At 34.6% G+C, this 21,421-nt stretch overlaps 1 protein-coding gene across 4 annotated transcripts in view; it reads right to left on the bottom strand.

Annotated features, from left to right (window-relative positions):
- Positions 1 to 1,310, bottom strand: part of LOC128988698 (polypeptide N-acetylgalactosaminyltransferase 5) — a 40,970-nt gene extending 39,660 nt beyond the window's left edge. For all 4 annotated transcript variants that reach the window (XR_008490413.1, XM_054410247.1, XM_054410250.1 and 1 more), the window contains exon 1: positions 1,168 to 1,310. The gene's annotated coding sequence lies outside the window, so the exon portion shown is untranslated. The remainder of the gene's footprint in view (positions 1 to 1,167) is intronic.
- Positions 1,311 to 21,421: the final 20,111 nt, after the last annotated feature.

The raw sequence follows: 21,421 nt of genomic DNA, 5'->3' as shown, positions 1-21,421 counted from the left end.
CAATAACACTTAAATATACTAAATTATTTGTTTTTTTAAGCTCTACAAAATGGTTTGGAAATAAATTGTAAAATTTTGTGTTTTTAGGGTCAATAATGGGAAAACCCTATTTTTACCCCATAAAACCCCCCCTAAACCCCCGTTCCCATACTCGTTTGAATAAATGTAGGTTTACACATTTGTACCAAATTTCATCAAAAACGGATCATTTTTGCTCGAGTTATCATGCTAACGAACATATATACCTATATATAAATGTACGGTAGCCTATGTGAATTTGAACAAACAGTGTTTTTGGCCTCTAGGGACCTCAAAACGAAAAAATAAATCGGTCCCGGGTCCAGGTCTTACCATGAGTAGGCTACTACGGTTTTCTTATTCTTTATAGTGGGAAATTCGCTAAAACTACAAACAATTTTAAATTATGTTGACATGGCACGCATATAGGCCTAAATATCTAAGAATTCACCATTTCTTCCATTTTTACTAGGCCTATTAAATATTTAAGTGTAATCAAGTGATAAAATGAATAAAAAGATTTGTCAATGTTATTGTTGTTGTTATTATTTAGGTAAGTTATCATAAAATGGTACAGTTAAAATCACTAGGCACCGGTACCTATGATATTGTCAAAGATAAAATCAATATATTTCAAAAGCCTATATTATCGTTAATCATCCGATGATATATCGTGGAAGTCTTAGTACTTACCATTGTTGATGACAAAAAGGCTAACAAGCTTTTTTTTACTATTGGGTCCTTTTGTGTTGACACAAGAAGATTTGTTTGATAAATTCAATTCATATATTAAATTAAAACTTAATTTAAGTTTGACCTTTGATTATTAAGCCTTCTGGGTATTATACCTAGGCCTATGCCCAATTAGCCTACAGACTAACTTAATAAGTTTATTAGGCCCTTAAAATTATCTCACAGGCATTTAAAGTCTACCAGTCCATTTGGCGTTTAAAACTACTATAAAATAATAACAAATAAAATCAGTAAAAACTTGTTTGAAAAACTCAAGTCAGTTAAAAGCATACATAACAACGTCAGAGAGTGGTAGGCCTAGGTCTAGGTATTTCGTTTTAAACGTGTAAATTCCACAGGCTACGAGACAGTTTAAAATACAGACTACACAATTTAATGAAGTGAAAAACTACTTACATCCAACAATGATAGGTATAATAGTTCTTCATAACACAAAACTCATTCACTCAACACAGAAAATTTAAATCCCCAAAAGAATTATTTACGTGTCCACGGCATCACTCCCTTCGTTTACACATGATCTATGACAAGCAAGCAAGCAAGCAAGCAAGCAAGCAGGCATTCAGGCAACTTAGTCCTGTCCTGTTTCTGTTTTCTTTTCTGACGTTGACGTTACTTCACTACGACACCGCAACTAAAATCCAATATAAATAGCGGTACTTTCTGTCTGGTATAAGAAAGCCAGGACATTATAGGAGGGTTCTTTTCTTACTATACTTAAGTTTTTCAATAAGTTTATAGTTATAAGTTACGAGTTGTTAATCACTGATTTTCATACAAGCACAGATTTAAGGCTGGTTTTTGGTAGTTGGGTAGTCTATGGTGTGAAGCATTAAATGGTCATTTAAGTTACAATCTATATAAAAAAAATTACAGTTTTGTCTGTACATTGCTTAGAATCATGCAGTTTTTGGTTATTTTTACGTTTCATAGCCTAAGAAAGCCGAAACGAGCCTTATCTCAATTTCTGTCTGTATGTCTGTCTGTCCATTCTGTGACTCCGTCTGTAACGCCAAAATGTCATTTTACGCGGCCTACTCCCAGAAATCTAGAGTACCGATCAAGGTTCTAATCATTTTCCCGTATTTACTGGATTGGTGAGAGTGTCTTTGGCTATAAAAACATGGCCTCGCTTCTTTGAAAACAAAATAACAAATCACCAAAAACTCATTTTTGATCGATTTTTGTCAAATCTTCTCCCAATGTTTACTATTACATTTTATGAAATAACGATCAGCTGTTTGGATTAGTTCTCACTTCTAGCTGTCACCGATATGTTTACATTAAAAGTTGTTTACAAATACCGCAACCATTTCCGATCAAGTTTTGTTAGCACATCCAAACCAAGTGAGATTAAGAACGTTGTGCCTTACTTAACCGGTTTAATTAATCGCAAGTGCAACTATTGTTCTTGAGTTTCTTGAGTCCGGGGAAAATACCGTGAATCAGTGTTGTATTAGTGCAAGGAAACTTACATTTTTTAATCATCGTCACCAATACCGTAGCTTACAAAGGTTTCCACTCATTGACGGCGCTTCAAGGACAGTTGTGTTAAGTGCAAAGTAAAAAATCACAACTGCAGTGGGTGATCGTGGATGTTGCTGTGATCTTGGAAGATCTTTCTGATTTCGCTGTGATCGTACCGTAACAGAGGTGTAACACTGGGGCGGAGCCGATTGGACGGATCACGAAATTGATGGTGTATAAACTTATTCCATGACATTCTACACGTATGTACCAAGTTTCGTGGCAATCGGTTCAGCGGTGACTGAGTTTATCACTGCCAAACAAACAAATATATATACAAACATCCTCTTTTATACTTATAGATGACATGAACCGTTTATATAAAATTTGATTGTATCACTTTAATAATATAAATACGAATAGGGGCAGAGCCTTAAGACGGTGACACACAATCGATCTTTTCCCAGATCAAAACCCCAAACCGAGCAGGGAGAAGGGAGGCCAAAGGGATGTTCGATAGTGTGTCAGGGGTCCTTACACCGATCCAGACGGCATACCAGACATCAGGCCGAGCAAGGAGATGAGCACTCTGGAGGTTTTTTTTTTGTGAAATAACAAAGAAAAGATCGGTCCGATGTACAGAATGATGTACGGTAGTGTGTCACAGTATATTCTTGATTCTTGTCCCGTACGCCGTCGCGAGCCAGGACTACAAATATACATGAGCGCCGTACCAAGCGGCCGCCTGCGCTACCGTTGATAGTTCTAATTTAATGTGGCAGTTTTACTCGTTAACTGGTAAAATAAATAAATGTTGGGTAATATTTTGCCGTTATGTATTATGGACATTTATGTAGTAATTTTGTGGTTTGTTTGGTCAAGGTTGAAAATGTATTTTACAAGTTAGTTGAAACCGTAAAATCAATGACATCAATAATGTTAAGCTTGAATTAAGTAATTGATGTTATACTTAAAGTCTTCCAAAATTAAAATAATCATTATTATTATTAAAGGCAATTAAAATTATAATTCTGTAACATTGTATTTGATTTCTTATTACTGTTTTATTATTACTGCCTCCGCACTCACACTCACACACGCTCTCAATCTCTCTCTAAACTCACTTTTGCCGCGCTCGGTAGAACTCGTCTGGTCTTGTTGGGATAATCTTGTTTGGGGATATGTTCGGATTGAAATTTTGCTGATATTTACCTCCCTTTCCCCTGCTTGGTTCGGGGTATTGATCGAGGAAAAGATCGATAGTGTGTGACCGCCTTTAAGAGAATTCGTTTATACCAATATTTTTCAGCAAATCTACATGCTCTGAGCTTCATTTTGATGTGCCATATGCCTATTTTATTTGGTTATGGTACGGAGTATGTTTTATCTATGGTGGTACTATAACCATTTACATTAAATTTGATTGTATCACTTTAATAATATAAAGCAAGATTAAATTGCCCGACAGAATGTAGCATAGTTTAATCAACCTGGATATGAATTTAGTATGAAACCAGAATAGAGTGAAATGTATTATTTAGTTTTGTTTTCATTCCCGATCAAGATAAGGTGGCTGATAAAAAAATTACAAAGTACCGTACTGCCGTCCCCAATGATTCAAAATAGCTTGGTGCCTGTACAATTTATTTACCCACTGGGAAAATACATGCCTAATTGACAATTCAACATAATGGAAATGAAAGATATATTTAGATTTAGAGACAATAATAAATCAACAATACCACGGCCAACTTTAACTCCAGGCCGCGGCCTTCGAAGTGGCAAAGTTGCTAGTGATGTATTATAATAGCTGTTTTCTTTGGAAATGAATTTATCAATGAAATCTATCCACTAGTGTAACGTCATGGATCCTGCAGCACGGCCTGTTTTTTTCTAGTGGGGCCTTTGGTCAGACAGTTAATGGTATTTGTGTATTTTTTAAGAACACAAAAGCTTGGTTAATGGACTATGAAAATATTGATCTTTATTCTTTATATCTTATGGGACGTCTGGCGCTAAACAGCATTACTTGAAACGTTGCCAATTCTACCAGTTTACGACCAAAGGTGGCGGTATGCATGCATAGTCAACCACGGCACCTTTAACTCCGGCAACGTCACAAGTAGTTTTGTAACAGCTGTTTTCTTTCGAGGCTGCTAATGGTATTGGAAAGCTTGGTTACTTGGCTATGAATATATTGACACCGATTTAAATGTACAGAAATCGTTTTCAATTTATAATGGTTTTGTTTTTCAATTCTATAGTTTTATTTTCAATCTTTTAATTGATTTATGTACATATATTTACATTTTAAGCTGGTGTCCCCTGTCTGCCGTGTTATCTTATGGGAATGGGACGAATGGCTCTAAAGGGTGGGTTCCATAATATCGACAACCGTAGAAATTGATCGAAACTGAATTATTCCCAGTTTGTCGACACTGGAATATTCCCACTTAACCGACATCCCAAATAACCGACGTCGAAAATGAGGGTGGGTTCCATAATATCGACAACCGTAGAAATTTTGGGATGTCGGTTATGTGGGATGTCTGTTATGTGGGACGGTTGTGTAAATTTTCCCACTTTATCGACACGCAAAATGTCGACAAGCAAAACAGATCGACAAAGAGCGGGAGATTCAAATTGAAGGTGAACAGTTCTTGCTGAACAGATCGGTTGAGTATAATGAGAGTCGTTCTTTTTTAAACTCCGAACGACTTCTATTCACGGCGCTTGCAGTCTCCTTCTCCTTCAAATTTGTCAATGCTATCTCAACTATCTTGTGTATATAATATGTGTTCTGCCGTTTGAAGGCTTAAAATAATTTGACATTTGTCGCACTTGTATTATGATTTATTGACTGTTTTTTTTTCGTGTAAGAAGGTAGTTAAAACGTGCTACCTAGGCCAAACTTTGACAGAGGATGATTATGGTATCCATCCAAGTTTTTTCAATCATACATATATTTGAAATTATAATGATATAGTACATAGTTTTTTTTTCATTTAACTTGCTAGCTTAGTGTTAAAAAAGATTAACCCAAATAACAATTTTACGTTGTTCATTGTTACACTTTGAAATATTAAATGAGTTGTAGTACATTTGTATCAGCAACTTACACCGGAAATGAGGAAATGAAAAAAAAACTGCGTTAATTTGCCTCTGCAGATGCTTTGATTCTTTTGTTAACCTTTCCATTGCCAATATGGCGATCCATTAAAAGCAATGACGTCATAAAATTTTGCAATAATTTCTTTCTAAACTATTTTGTAGAGCTTAAAAACAAATTATTTAGTATATTGAAGCATTATTATGCGCCTAATGGTTACGGAGAAAACTCAAACAGTTGCCTAATGGTTACGGAGAAAACTCAAACAGTTTTAAATTTAAAATCCCTATGTTATTGTTATTAAAATCCCTAAAATCCCTATGAAACGTTGTGTATTGTTTTTTACATTCGTGATGGAAAATGTCCGCAATAAACCTTTGAACAACCTATGTTATTCTTATGGAGAATAAGTAAACTGTTGTAGTTAGCTTGTTTATGAACATCTTTTGATCAAAATTTGAAAATGCATTTATTTCATACTAAACTACCTATATGTAATAATATTACAAAAAAACCCTTTAAAACCCTCCCTGTTACAACATACCTAAGTACTTGTTAAACTAATGCAATATTGAAATAGGGAATAATTTTTTGATATTTTAAGGAGATAATGTAAATCCAATCAAGCAAATGGAAATTCGTTTATTCTGCAGGTTTGCTGCGGGGGGTATTTAAAATAAATCATAGAGTTGTTGCAGTATTTAGAAACACACATCAGAACCACCTGTAAACTGTGAATGGCTGCTTAAGAAACTTAAACACCTTATCTAAATGCAGTAGGTATAAAGAAAATAATAGTATATGCCTACTGTATTACGTTACTAGCCCGGTAAGCGGTAAGGTGTTTTATCGAGGGCGTAGCCGAGTACGGGATTTTCGTGCGGCACAATTTATTTAGGACAGAACATAAATTCTATTTTTTTTTCTGAAAATAAAATAGGCCGCTGAAATTAGCTGTTTATTTCAACAGCTGACTAAGTACACGGTAATAGTATATTACGTTACTAGTCCTGAAAATAAGTGTGTTTACCCAGGCCATGCTGCAGGATCCATGACGTCACACTAGTGGATAGATTTCATTGATAAATTCATTGCCATTGCCATTCCCATGTGTTTTAGGTAAATAAACAAGCTGGCTGTTTGTAAGATTTTAATGGTAAGAGTTTAGTACAACTATCCACCACTGTGACGTAGTGTTGCGCTGCCCGTGCTGCAGCATGGCCTGTTTTTTTATAGTGGGTTTTTTTTCTAGTGGGGCCTTGGTTTACCGGACGAGTGTGGTCGTTCCCGTGCGAGACGAAGTCGAGTACGGGATTACCATACGAGTCCGGTACACACATTTTGGACGAGTTACGTGCGATAGTTTACGTGATATTTTAAAGGAGACATTTTAGTGTAAATCCAGTTAGGCAAATGGAAATTCGCTTATTATGCAGGTTTGCTGCGGCGGGGGTATTTTACTCTAAAGTCATAAGTGATTTATTTAACCAGATTTACATAAGTTATGCATATTGGTTACGTCAATTGCAGAAATACATAAAATATATACAAAATTCCTTCTGCATGCCATACATAAGCTATTTACAATTGGTTAACATTTTAAATTTTGTTTGGAAATTCACTCATTATGCCCATTTAAAAATCTTTACCTTATTCTTATTACCCTCATAAACTCATTTTCGCGTATTCCAATTGTGTTGGTTCGCGGACTCATTCGTTGTAGGTTTACACGACACGTTTGTACAAATTTCATCAGGATCGTATTATTTTTGCCATGAGAGATTTTTTCGCTAATTAATAGCGTATTACCATGGATAAAACATACTCCCCTAGTAGATTTCTCATCCTTATGGAACAGCTGAAGACAATTTTATTGTTAGTTCTGTACGGTTTATGTAGAGGTCGTGTTTTGTTTACAATTTGTTTCACGTTATTACAGCCATTTAAAACCTCGTTTAACCAAATAATACGATCTAATCATAAACAATAACTTGTCCCCTAGTTATATAACCAAACAGTAAAGCACAAATCAAGAAATTAACTCTAAAATAATGGAAACAAAGTTTCATCGACACTAGCGCCTTTGTGTCACGTAAATGAACTAGACACGAAAAACGTGCTTCAAAATTTACAATGGGATGAGAAGTCTACTTGTGTTGGTTATTCTATGGTATTACCTATATGGAACATTCACCAAAATGTTTTTACCTACTACCGTTTTAAATACGACAGTTTTTTAAAGTAGCCATTTCATTTCAGTTCTTAGAATTGAAAGGTTTCACCATAGATAAAACATACTCCCTTAGTAGATTTCTCATCCTTATGGAACAGCTGAATACAATTTTATTGTTAGTTCATGTACGGTTTATGTAGAGGTCGTGTTTTGTTTACAATTTGTTTCCCGTTATTACAGCCAATTAAAACCTCGTTTAACCAAATAATACGATTAATCATAAACAATAACTCGTCCTATAGTTATATAACCAAACAGTAAAGCACAAATCAAGAAATTAACCCTAAAATAATGGAAACAAAGTTTCATCGACACTAGCACCTTTGTGTCACGTACATGAACTAGACATGAAAAACGTGCTTCAAAATTTACAATGGGATGAGAAGTCTACTTGTGTTGGTTAGTCTATGGTTTCACTTAACAGCTCTTTACTTTCATAACAGCAGTTTCATTTCACAACAGCATAGTTTTTCTCATAACAACACAGGCAACGGACCAATGAGGTTCAAGGATTGAGAGAAAAGAAGTAAAATTGGAATTCTTCGAACGTCAACTAATCAGCTGATCAGTTGACAATTTTAATTGTTGATCCAACTTTTTCCTGTTAATACCAGCGAACACAGAATAACAAATTGCATCCACATTCCATAAAGACCATAAAATGCACAGCTTTCCACTTTTCAAGGTTGTCGCTATTTTGGAATTAATATTTTTAACTAATTTTATGGTCTTTTTGGAATGTGGATGCAATTTTAAGACTTATTTGACTTATTTACTCTTCGCATTCTCGCTATAAGCCTACTTGTTTGAGCTACATGATGTAAAATGTACACCGGAAGTCTCTTTTCCATAGGCTGTAACTCCTAAACGAGTGGGTTTATCGAAAAAATTTCAAGAGTAAAAAAGTTTTTAAATTGCATGTTGTATCCGAAAACATGAAAGGGTGTTCCATGAGAAATTTCAAAGTTGGCCGCCATTTTCAAAATATAAACTCATATTTTGAACTGCCACAAAAAATAAAGGAATGTCCCCCATTTAAAGTTTTCACTAATTCTTACCGTTTCCGATATCCCAATGGTGGCCTCCTTGAGTTGATAACCCTGTATATATGTAGCCGTTAGCGCGATAACTCGAGCAAAAATGATCCCATGTAGATGAAATTTGGTAAAAACGTGTAAACCTACGTTTATTCGATCGAGTTCGCGAACCAGCATAATCGGACCATGGGAACAGGGGTTTACGGGGGGTTTTATGGGGTAAAAATGGGGGTTTTCAATTTTTTCCCCTAAAACAAAAAGTTTGCAATCTATCTATAATATTAAAACGAAACTATGTTTTTTTATTTCACGATTTTGAATCAACCACTCGACGGATTTTCATGATTTTTGTGTTGAAAGAAAGATAATTTTGAGAACTAGGGAATGTCGAAGCCATAATTTTAGTTTAGGGTCCCAGTTTTTTAGAAATTAAGTTTTAATTTTTAAAAAGTCTAGCAGCCGACGCTAAGATTCTAAACTAGCTTTTGGCATAAAATAATTTGCTTAACATAACAGCTGTAAACATTCAGCTTTTGTCAAGTAAAGTGCAGCCGATAATAATTATGGAAGAGGCAGGTATGCTATGGAAGGTGGTATCGTTGACTAGGTATATACACTTCTCAATTATGACTATTACTCTCTCTACTGTGCTACTTATAATCAGTGTGCGTCTGTGCGAATCGGCTACAAATCTCACTTCAACGTTTTTAACATCGTAAAAATTGCAGAATTGCTGTTTCATTGTAAAATTATCGGATTTAAAATGCATATCGTATAGGCCTATGATGGAATAAAAACATATTTGGTCACACAACATTTGTTTACAAGATGATTTTTCACATTAAAACTGCAAGAAACTGTCTTTATATGTGTAAACTAGCTGATCTGAATTGTACATGGTTTTAACTGACTACAGAATTCCCGTACGTAGGACGGGCTAACACCTCGTTTATTTTTAAACCGTTTTGTAGAGCTTAAAAAAAGAATGTATTTATAAATTAAAATAGGTTCAAAAATAAGCACAAAATGGATTTAAAATCTATATAATTAATACGCTAAATGAAACTTTGTCGCCACCATTTCTTAACCGATTTTATCCATTGACGTCTCATTGGAAAGAGCGTGTCACGTAGATTTGCAAACTGGCCTTACATTTTTACACACTGTGAACTCATGGGTATATATCATCAATCTCTATTATATCGATCCGAATCTGCTAAGCTAGCACTTCAAACGCCATATAATTAATACGCTACATGAAACTTTGTCGGTTGAACTCCTCCGCCATTTCTTAACTGATTTTACCCTTTGACGTCTCATTGGAAAGTGCGTGTCGCGTAGATTTGCAAACTGGCCTTACATTTTTGAAAAAGTCTCTTGGGCTCTGCCCAAGTGGCTGTTAAAGATCCCATGTTATCCTTATGAAGAACATAATTGTTACATTTTGATCAGCTGTATATTTTAATTGCTGTTATTTAGTTTTCAATTCAATGAAACGCATTGGGTACATTTACTGATTTTGTTGAAATTAAATATTTACTATTTAGCCTAAATTTACATTCGTACATATTACAATGTAAAAATTTGAGAAAGCCTGGACAATTTTATTTATTTTGCCAAATAAGAAAAATGAACTGACATAGTACTGCATTTCTTGAGAAATCATTGAAAGAACCGATTTGTTAACCATGGAAACATAGCAAAATCATAGAACGCCACCAAGTAGAAGAAACAGAGATAAAAAAGTACAGTACTATCGTCATCAACCTATATAATGAGGAACACCTACAGCACCAATATGAAGATTTCCACAAACAATGAACAAGAATGTTAGACGAAGTGCTACTATTTTGTAGGAAACATGGACTTAACTTTATGATGATTTGCAAAGGAAACCCCTCTAAGTCTGAATTAAACTGGTACGGCAAGGACATTAATAATTAAATATAGTATATCTTACTAATATTATAAACTAGGTGAAACCCGTCGAAATCGACGGTTACTTTCAAGCTTACGCTAAATTTATCTAACTTAACTGCGAAAAATTGAGTGAAATTATACATATTTCGAGCATTTAGCATTGTTTAAAGATTAGTAAGTGTAAAAACAATAATGATATTAATTGAGTAAGATATCAATTATGGTTGATCATTCAATAAATTATTTCCCATACATTACGTCATCGGAGTTGTTATTAAGCTATCTGGTATCTCTTCCTTTGGAAGAACGTTTAAATAGTATTAAAATTGTATTGGCGAATCTTTTCTTTTCAAACACTTCCGTGATTTCAGTGTAATGCAGATTAATCTATGATTTTATTTGAAAAAATATCTGTTTGTTGGGAAGACACTTTCTAACTCCAAAGGGAGGTATATCCGTTACAGTGTAAGTTTGATTTTTCCTTTGTCACGTCGCGTCAGTTCATATCGTACTTCTGTGCCAATGAATAACAGTCATATATAGACTTGGACTTGGGTGTAGTTTTTATTCTCACCACTCACTAGTCCTGTCTCCTGTCAAGTTAAGACGTCGTCACATATACAATACATGCTCATCCTGCGTACAGGATTTAATCCTGCGTAGCCCATTTCATAATAAACTACAAATTACAAGTTATAGTCGGAGAAATATAGGATATGACCTTAAAAAAATTGCAAGAAAACGTTTTATGGTTTTATTTTGTAGAGTTGGGTTTGCAGAATGACATACTAAAAGTTGCCAAAAATCAGTGCACGAGAAAACCACTAAAATCATAATTGAAAATGGCGGCTTTTTCCGACATTGAATAAACTAAAAAAACATATTTCACATGCATTTGTTATGCACATTTTTCGAGATATTGACTTGGGACCACCGCCTGTATTTATTGGGTGGTTAGTACTTCATTTTGATAGGGAACATGTTTTTGGCCGCCATCTTGGATCCGCCATATGGGACATAGATAATTTTTTTCAACGTAATGATAGTGTTGTGACACATCATTACCAACTACATTTTTACGTTGATTTCAATGCCGAAATCCGTTTTTAAATATCTTTATTCACTTAGAAGATATATTCAAACGAAAACTCTCCACCATACATTTCTTATGGACGTTTCGTAGTTTGATAATTGTTTTAAAGTTATTTTTCTTATATCTCCAGTTCTTATTGACGCTTGTAGTTCGTTCTAGGCTTAAAATATTCAGTAATGTAAGGGCTTTCATTTGAGCTCTTGATCATTAAAATCAGACGAGTTAAAGACCAGCTACGTACCTCAGAACAATATTAAATTTAACTTTTTCGAAATATATTTTTATTAAAAGATTTATAACTCGGGTTGTTAATACGTCACCAAGTTCTTTCTGGTCTCAAATTACTCAGTGAATGTTTAGCTTTGATTTTATTAATCACTAAACAAAATCTGACAATTTTAAAATGAGTCATGGTTCTTAATTTAACATTAAAATGTATTTGTTTTGAAATTTGTCTTTAGTTAAGGACATGTATCCCAAACCCTTATAACTCCCGGAAAGTAATCCATAGCTAAAATAAAAGTCAATATTTTGGCGAATTATTTAAGACTATAAAGAGTTTTGGGAGTTATTTAGAATTGGGGATATACGTCTTTAACTAAAGACAAATTTCAATATAAAATACATTTTAATGTTAAATTATTATTTTAATATTATATTATTATATGGTCCATGACTCATTTTAAAATTGTCAGATATTGTTTAATGATCGATAAAATTAAAGACAAACATTTACTGAGTAATTTGAGACCAGAAATAACTTTGTGACGTATTAACAACCCGAGTTATAAATCTTTTAATAAAAATATATTTCTAAAAAGTTAAATTTAATATTGTTCTGAGGTTCGTAGCTGGTCTTTAACTCGTCTGATTTTAATGATCAAGAGTTCAAACGAAAGCCCTTACATTACTGAATATTTTAAGCCTAGAACGAACTACAAGCGTCAATAAGAACTGGAGATATAAGAAAAATAGTTTTAAAAAAATTATCAAACTACAAAACGTCCATAAGAAATGTATGGTGGAGAGTTTTCGTTTGAATATATTTTCTAAATGAATAAAGATATTTAAAAACGGATTTCGGCATTGAAATCAGTGTAAAAATGTAGTTGGTAATGATGTGTCACAACACTATCATAACATTGAAAAAAAAATATCTATGCCCAATATGGCGGATCCAAGATGGCGGCCAAAAACATGTTCCCTATCAAAATGAAATACTAATCACCCAATAAATACAGGCGGTGGTCCCAAGTCATTATCTCGAAAAATGTGCATAACAAATGCATGTGAAATATGTTTTTTTAATTTGTCCAATGTTGGAAATAGCCGCCATTTTAAGGTCTGATTTTAGTGGTTTTCTCGTGCACCGATTTTTGGCAACTTTTAATATGTCATTCTGCAAACCCAACTCTACAAAATAAAACCATAAAACGTTTTCTTGCAATTTTTTTAACGATCCCTATGTAAGTTTGTTTAGTTTGCTTAGACTATTACAACAACTTGTAATTCCCATTAGATTTGCATTGGGCGATCAGCTGATTTACTAATAATATTATGTACTTCATTATCAAATGGGCCCCAGTTAGTATATGTTTTCTGTTGTACAGTCGGGAAACGGTCCTTATACGAACTGCGCCTCGCAGTTAAAACGTTAGGTTATATACATCGATGGTTAAAACGCACCCTCGAAAGGGGGGGGGGGTCAACGTCCTAAGGTTGTTTAGGCCTAAATTAATATTTCGGTTGAAAACCAATAATTAATTTCGTTATTAATATATGTCTCTGTTTGAAGTAAAGTAAACTATAAAATAATTTTTGATTTGTTATTTATACATATTTGAAATGATTATTACAGTACAAGTATTATTTTAATAACGTGCCAAAGTTCCGCATTGACCTACCTAGACAATTTGAATCATAAAAATACAGTACTAGGTTGACCGCAACTGTAGCCGTTGGGAGGCTCACATCGTTGGAAGAGCCTTTATGATATCAATGGCATTTCCGGCATTTCCGCTCGGGCATTGTATACTGCTGGAGAGATAGACAGCAATTGAGATAAGACTTGTTTGAGTTGTTTCGGCTTCTTTAATGTATGAAATGTAAAAATACACAAATTTGCAATTACCTTCACCTATTGAACTAATGTATTATTATCAATTGCATGCACCCAACGTTTTTCGTTTTAAATCTTAAGTATTTATAATCTCCACATATTTATAATTTATTTTCCAGTTTTTAATGTGTTTGGATGTTAAATCTATTTCAAGCGTCTATATCAGATTAAGACAGAGGCATGTAGGAAATCTAAGGTTTATTTGAGTTTCTTTTCATATAATTATGTATTATTAGATTGAATGTATGGCCTACCTACTAACTATAAATATACCAATCTACTAGCAGAGTACCCGTCCTTCTTATGGGGTTGGCATATAAGTATAAAATGCTTATTGTAGTTATACCATGGATAAAAGGAGTATAGACATATATACTCAAGAGTTATACTCAAGCTTTGTGTATGCAATGGGGAAGGACACAGTTTGATAAAATTTGCTTCTTTAAATTTACAGTTTACATAAACATAGCCATTATGTTCTACCACTTCACCTAAACAATAGAGAAAAAAATTATAAAAAATCACAAAATATCACAAATTATTCATGAAATTAGAAACGTAAAGATAACACAATCCTACTTTGACATTTCTCATTGCGTATCACAGTTTTTTTTTTGGCTGCTTAGTTCAAATTAGCTGTTTTCATAAATGCAAAATAAACGGTATCGGCAATCTGACACATACTTTCTCCCATTAGCTTGTCAACAACCTTTATCATAGGTAAGCGATGATAGTGGTAGGCCTATTTAATAGGTAAAATCTCAAAAGTTTCATTAACTTTTGAACAGTAATTTCAACAGGAACTAGTGTACCTGTTGCTCGAAATCGAGCAATTGTCAAGTACCGGTATTATGCAGGAGTTATTTTAAAACTACAGTAATAACAGTCATAATTTTCGATGAGTTTAAAAGACCCGACTAAATGCTAAGGTAACTAATTGAAATACTCACGCTATTTCATACTGCTTTGAAATTATAAATAAACGTTTCTTGTAAAAATATTTTAGCATTTTTAGGACCCAGCCTTATTTTTTAGTGTTTTCTACAAATGTTTCCCGACTTGAAGCTGATACCAGTAAACATTTCTTGCATGTATTTCTTTGATCTGACTTTAGGTAGAGGTTTAATTTACCACTGTGACAACACGATGTGTATATTCTTCATGGTTTTTTATTTACTTCCAAAATAAGTTGCTTAGCATAACTGGTAAAAATGATTGATCTCCCCAAGTGATTGCATACCTGGATTCCTTACTGTGAGACCTGGGGCCCATTTCATAATAAAGTACAAACTAATATTATTAGTAAATCAGCTGATCGCCCAATGCAAATCAAATGGAAATTACAAGTTACAAGTTGTAACTTGTAACTTGTAGTTTATTATGAAATGGGCCCCAGGCCTCTCCTCTACTCTTCTCATAAGTATAAGATTTCCTATTAATTGTCTCCTCCTCCTGTCTTCAATATTTCTCCTTTAAATTCAAGACATTTTCTGTTCTTCCAACAAAACTGATTAACTGTTTGGATTTGTTTATAACCTCATACATATTACAAACATAAATACTTACTCCTTACTCCAAAAAAGCTGGTGAGTTTATTTTTATGTACAGCTGTTTTTGTTTTAGCGAATTCCCCATATAGGGAATAAGCTACCGTACCCAGACAGCACACTTTCTACTCAGGACATCCCACGGATATTGCGACAGGATATGCAAGATATCCCATAGTGGTCCTATGGTCAACCTGGGATATCGCAGGATATCCACAGGAATGCGTAATGTCCCCGCCCGGGGATGTCCTACGGATAAGCTCACACGCATATCCGTGGGACATCCGAGGTCATCCCAGGGTAGTCCTCAGGACTTTCTTAGGACATATGGGACTACTATGGGATGTCCCTGGGATAAAGTGTGGTCTGGGCCTGAACATAAAAAACACAAAATAATATAGATTTAGTATGAAAAGCTTAATTATAAGTTTAGTAAATTGATTAAATAGTTAATAAACACAAATTTTGAAGAAAAAAACGAGAAAAAAGTTTTAGACCCAGACGGGTCTCGAACCTGGTACCTCCACCTTACGAGCCTCTTATCTTACCTCCTGAGCTATCTGCGCTTGATGATTATGGGTGTTTTCAAGTGGTGAAAGAGTAGCCGACAGTTGCAATGGTCGCAATACTTAAAATATTTATGATAGAACTCTAGTTTTCCTGAACTCAGTGGTAGTAATATGTCAGTAAAGTAAAGTCAACCCTTGCTAGCCATAGTATTAACAAGACATATTTTCAATCTGGGAAACCTTAAACTTTTAAAATAAATTATAAAACCTCAACATCTTAATGCTTGGGAATCTTATTTTTAGAAAGAAAAAAAACAGACCAAAATTATTTGTTAAATTATGAAGACGGCCCAATTATAAATTCGGAATCACTGAAAATAATTACATCAAGAACAACACTGTAACATATCCAAAATTCAAAAGATTAATTTTTCTAAAATTATTTTTTATTTTTCCAATATTCTTTAAATCATCAGTTTTAACTTTGTTTAAAATTTATTTATTAAGTAAATATTTACTTTTTGTTCTAGTATGTAAACACAGCCTGAAGATGGAAACCAAGTTTCTGAAAGCGCTAGTGAAAAAAACAAATTATTATATATTGGCCTTGTTGAACATTTAAATTTAGATATACATTTAATCAGTGGTAGTATTTTTTTTCTTCAGTTTGTTACCGGGACATTACGGGACATTACAGGATATCCAGTGGATTTTGTACATGTCCCGGGATGTCATGGGACATTCTGGGACATCCTATGGCATTCGTACATATCCCGGGACTTTACAGGATATCCTGAGGTTAACTTACAAATCCCGGGACATTACGGTATATTGTAGGATATCCTGTGGATTTCGTACTCGTCCCGGGATTTTGCGGGATATCCTGAGGATAGCGTACATATCCTGAGACTTTCTCAGGACATATGGGACTACTATGGGATGTCCCTGGGATAAAGTGTGCTGTCTGGGTAGTACTCATGGTAAGACCTGGACCTGAGACCGATTTTTTTTTTCGTTTGGAGGTCCCTAGAGGCCAAAAACACCATCCGTTCAAATTCATATATATATATATATATATATATATTTATATTTATATATTTATTTTTATATATATATATATGTGTCCGTTAGCGCGATAACTCGAGCAAAAATTATCCGATTTTGATGAAATTTGGTACAAACGTGTAAACCTACGTTTATTCGAACGAGTTCGCGAACCAGCATGATCGGACCATAGGAACGGGAGTTTATGGGGGCTTTTATGGGGTAAAAATGGGGTTTTCCCATTTTTGACCCAAAAAACATAAAATTTTGCAATTTCTTTCCAAACAATTTTGTAGAGCTTAAAAAAACAAATAATTTAGTATATTGAAGCGTTATAATGCGCCTAATGGTTACGGAGAAAATTCCAAAAAATTGTAAATTTAAAATTCTCATGTTATTCTTATGGAGAATAAGTAAACTGTTGTAGTTTGCTTGTTTATTAACATATTTTGCCCAAATTTGGAAAATGTTTTTATTTCTTACTAACTATTAACATTTTACGTAAAAAAACACTTTTACCCTCCCTGTTGCAGCAAACCTAAGCATGTGTTAAACTGATTCTATTTAAATAGGGAATAAATGTGATATTTTTAAGGAGACATTTTAGTGTAAATCCAATCAAGCAAATGGAAATTCGCTTAGTCTGCAGGTTTGCTGCGGCGGGGGTATTATTTAAATTTGTTTTCAATGTAATTCTTATGGGGGAAATGCGACCTTTGAGAGCGTCTCGTGCCCTTAAGAGCAATGGCAGAACGCCTAACAGAAAAATGGAAGAAACCTTTTTGTGCGACGACGTTAAGGGCCAGCAGCATGGGTCTAAGGAGGACAAGGAAGAAGTGGAGGACCCTTTTAGAGAGTTTGAAGATGGGGCTGGAGTACCAGTTATTTATTAATTTAAATAGCAAATGTTTTATTATTTTTCCATATCAAAATTGTTAATTATATTATTTAGTATAAAAAAAATTTACAGATGACTTAAATTAATTGATATATTTACATTCTTTCAAAATGTAAACATGGAAAATTTGGAAAGCCATGGGGCGTAGCCAAGGGAAATGTGAAAATTAAATGATATAATATTGCATTGTCATCCATTTGGGAGCTATGTTTCAAATTTCAAGTCTCTAGCTCATCGGGAACTTAGTATAAAATTGATTGCAAAATTTGGGTCGCCGGATTCCTACCCCCGGATATTTACTCCCATGAAAAAACGCCTACGTCACTTTGACGTCACATGTATGGGGGTAAATTTCCGGCCGCGAACTTTTAGGATGGATAAATTATTATTTATTCAATCAACTCGCATTTCACGGTTTACTTAACAGTTGAAATTAATCAAAATGCTAATAAACCTGACACCGGAACTTTACCCCCGGAAATCTACACCCAGACATCTACCCCCGGACATCTACCCCCGGACATCTACCCCCGGACATCTACCCCCAGACATTTACCCCCAGACATCTACCCCCGGACATCTACCCCCAGAAATCTACCCCCAGAAATGTACCCCCAGTGGTCAAATCATAAAAGTCCGACCCCGGAATTCTACCCCCGTGCTACACTACGTATCGGCCAATATTCATTGTTGTAGTTGATTTTAGTAATTGGTTTATAAAAATAATCAATGGCTCTTCGTTTAATAATTACCCTCTATTAAGCATGTGATATGTCGTTGTCTTGTTTAATGTCATCTATCTTCCCGATTCATTAAGCTGTAACTGATTTAGGTGTCATTTTTAACCACTGGGGGTAGATTTCCGGCGGTAGATATCCGGGGGTAGATATCTGGGGGTAAATGTCTGGGGGTAGATATCCGGGGGTAAATGTCCGGGGGTGGATTTCTAGGGGTAGATGTCCGGTGGTAGATTTCCGTGCCATGGCAAATCACTTTATAATCAAACAATTACATGTTGATTGTTTAATATTGGGGGTAAATTTCCAGTCACGGGCTGTTTCTCGACCGTGTATGGGCCCCGCCCCTCGTGACGTCAAAATGACGTAGGCGTTTTTTCATGGGGGTAAATATCCGGGGGTAGAAATCCGCTACCCCCAAAATTTGTACCAGACAAGAAACAAGCGAGCTAATAAAAAACTTTTTAATATATAATTCTGAGCAATTTGCAGACAAAACTCTAATTGTATTATTTTATAAGATTATTTTTATAAACCAATTACTAAAATCAACTACAACAATGAATATTGGCCGATACGTAGTGTAGCACGGGGGTAGAATTCCGGGGTCGGACTTTTATGATTTGACCACTGGGGGTACATTTCTGGGGGTAGATTTCTGGGGGTAGATGTCCGGGGGTAGATGTCTGGGGGTAAATGTCTGGGGGTAGATGTCCGGGGGTAGATGTCCGGGGGTAGATGTCCGGGGGTAGATGTCTGGGTGTAGATTTCCGGGGGTAAAGTTCCGGTGTCAGGTTTATTAGCATTTTGATTAATTTCAACTGTTAAGTAAACCGTGAAATGCGAGTTGATTGAATAAATAATAATTTATCCATCCTAAAAGTTCGCGGCCGGAAATTTACCCCCATACATGTGACGTCAAAGTGACGTAGGCGTTTTTTCATGGGAGTAAATATCCGGGGGTAGGAATCCGGCGACCCAAATTTTGCAATCAATTTTATACTAAGTTCCCGATGAGCTAGAGACTTGAAATTTGAAACATAGCTCCCAAATGGATGACAATGCAATATTATATCATTTAATTTTCACATTTCCCTTGGCTACGCCCCATGGCTTTCCAAATTTTCCATGTTTACATTTTGAAAGAATGTAAATATATCAATTAATTTAAGTCATCTGTAAATTTTTTTTATACTAAATAATATAATTAACAATTTTGATATGGAAAAATAATAAAACATTTGCTATTTAAATTAATAAATAACTGGTACTCCAGCCCCATCTTCAAACTCTCTAAAAGGGTCCTCCACTTCTTCCTTGTCCTCCTTAGACCCATGCTGCTGGCCCTTAACGTCGTCGCACAAAAAGGTTTCTTCCATTTTTCTGTTAGGCGTTCTGCCATTGCTCTTAAGGGCACGAGACGCTCTCAAAGGTCGCATTTCCCCCATAAGAATTACATTGAAAACAAATTTAAATAATACCCCCGCCGCAGCAAACCTGCAGACTAAGCGAATTTCCATTTGCTTGATTGGATTTACACTAAAATGTCTCCTTAAAAATATCACATTTATTCCCTATTTAAATAGAATCAGTTTAACACATGCTTAGGTTTGCTGCAACAGGGAGGGTAAAAGTGTTTTTTTACGTAAAATGTTAATAGTTAGTAAGAAATAAAAACATTTTCCAAATTTGGGCAAAATATGTTAATAAACAAGCAAACTACAACAGTTTACTTATTCTCCATAAGAATAACATGAGAATTTTAAATTTACAATTTTTTGGAATTTTCTCCGTAACCATTAGGCGCATTATAACGCTTCAATATACTAAATTATTTGTTTTTTTAAGCTCTACAAAATTGTTTGGAAAGAAATTGCAAAATTTTATGTTTTTTGGGTCAAAAATGGGAAAACCCCATTTTTACCCCATAAAAGCCCCCATAAACTCCCGTTCCTATGGTCCGATCATGCTGGTTCGCGAACTCGTTCGAATAAACGTAGGTTTACACGTTTGTACCAAATTTCATCAAAATCGGATAATTTTTGCTCGAGTTATCGCGCTAACGGACACATATATATATATATAAAAATAAATATATAAATATAAATATATATATATATATATATATATGAATTTGAACGGATGGTGTTTTTGGCCTCTAGGGACCTCCAAACGAAAAAAAAAATCGGTCTCAGGTCCAGGTCTTACCATGAGTACTATACGGTAGCTTATTCCCTATATGGGGAATTCGCTAAAACAAAAACAGCTGTACATAAAAATAAACTCACCAGCTTTTTTGGAGTAAGGAGTAAGTATTTATGTTTGTAATATGTATGAGGTTATAAACAAATCCAAACAGTTAATCAGTTTTGTTGGAAGAACAGAAAATGTCTTGAATTTAAAGGAGAAATATTGAAGACAGGAGGAGGAGACAATTAATAGGAAATCTTATACTTATGAGAAGAGTAGAGGAGAGGCCTGGGGCCCATTTCATAATAAACTACAAGTTACAAGTTACAACTTGTAACTTGTAATTTCCATTTGATTTGCATTGGGCGATCAGCTGATTTACTAATAATATTAGTTTGTACTTTATTATGAAATGGGCCCCAGGTCTCACAGTAAGGAATCCAGGTATGCAATCACTTGGGGAGATCAATCATTTTTACCAGTTATGCTAAGCAACTTATTTTGGAAGTAAATAAAAAACCATGAAGAATATACACATCGTGTTGTCACAGTGGTAAATTAAACCTCTACCTAAAGTCAGATCAAAGAAATACATGCAAGAAATGTTTACTGGTATCAGCTTCAAGTCGGGAAACATTTGTAGAAAACACTAAAAAATAAGGCTGGGTCCTAAAAATGCTAAAATATTTTTACAAGAAACGTTTATTTATAATTTCAAAGCAGTATGAAATAGCGTGAGTATTTCAA

This window comes from Macrosteles quadrilineatus, unplaced genomic scaffold (assembly GCF_028750875.1).
Source record: "Macrosteles quadrilineatus isolate MER2022 unplaced genomic scaffold, UCM_ALF_1.0 Scaffold_3__2_contigs__length_128488019, whole genome shotgun sequence".
NCBI classification, from domain to species: Eukaryota; Metazoa; Arthropoda; class Insecta; order Hemiptera; family Cicadellidae; genus Macrosteles; species Macrosteles quadrilineatus.
This window is presented reverse-complemented; position numbering and strand designations above follow the sequence as displayed.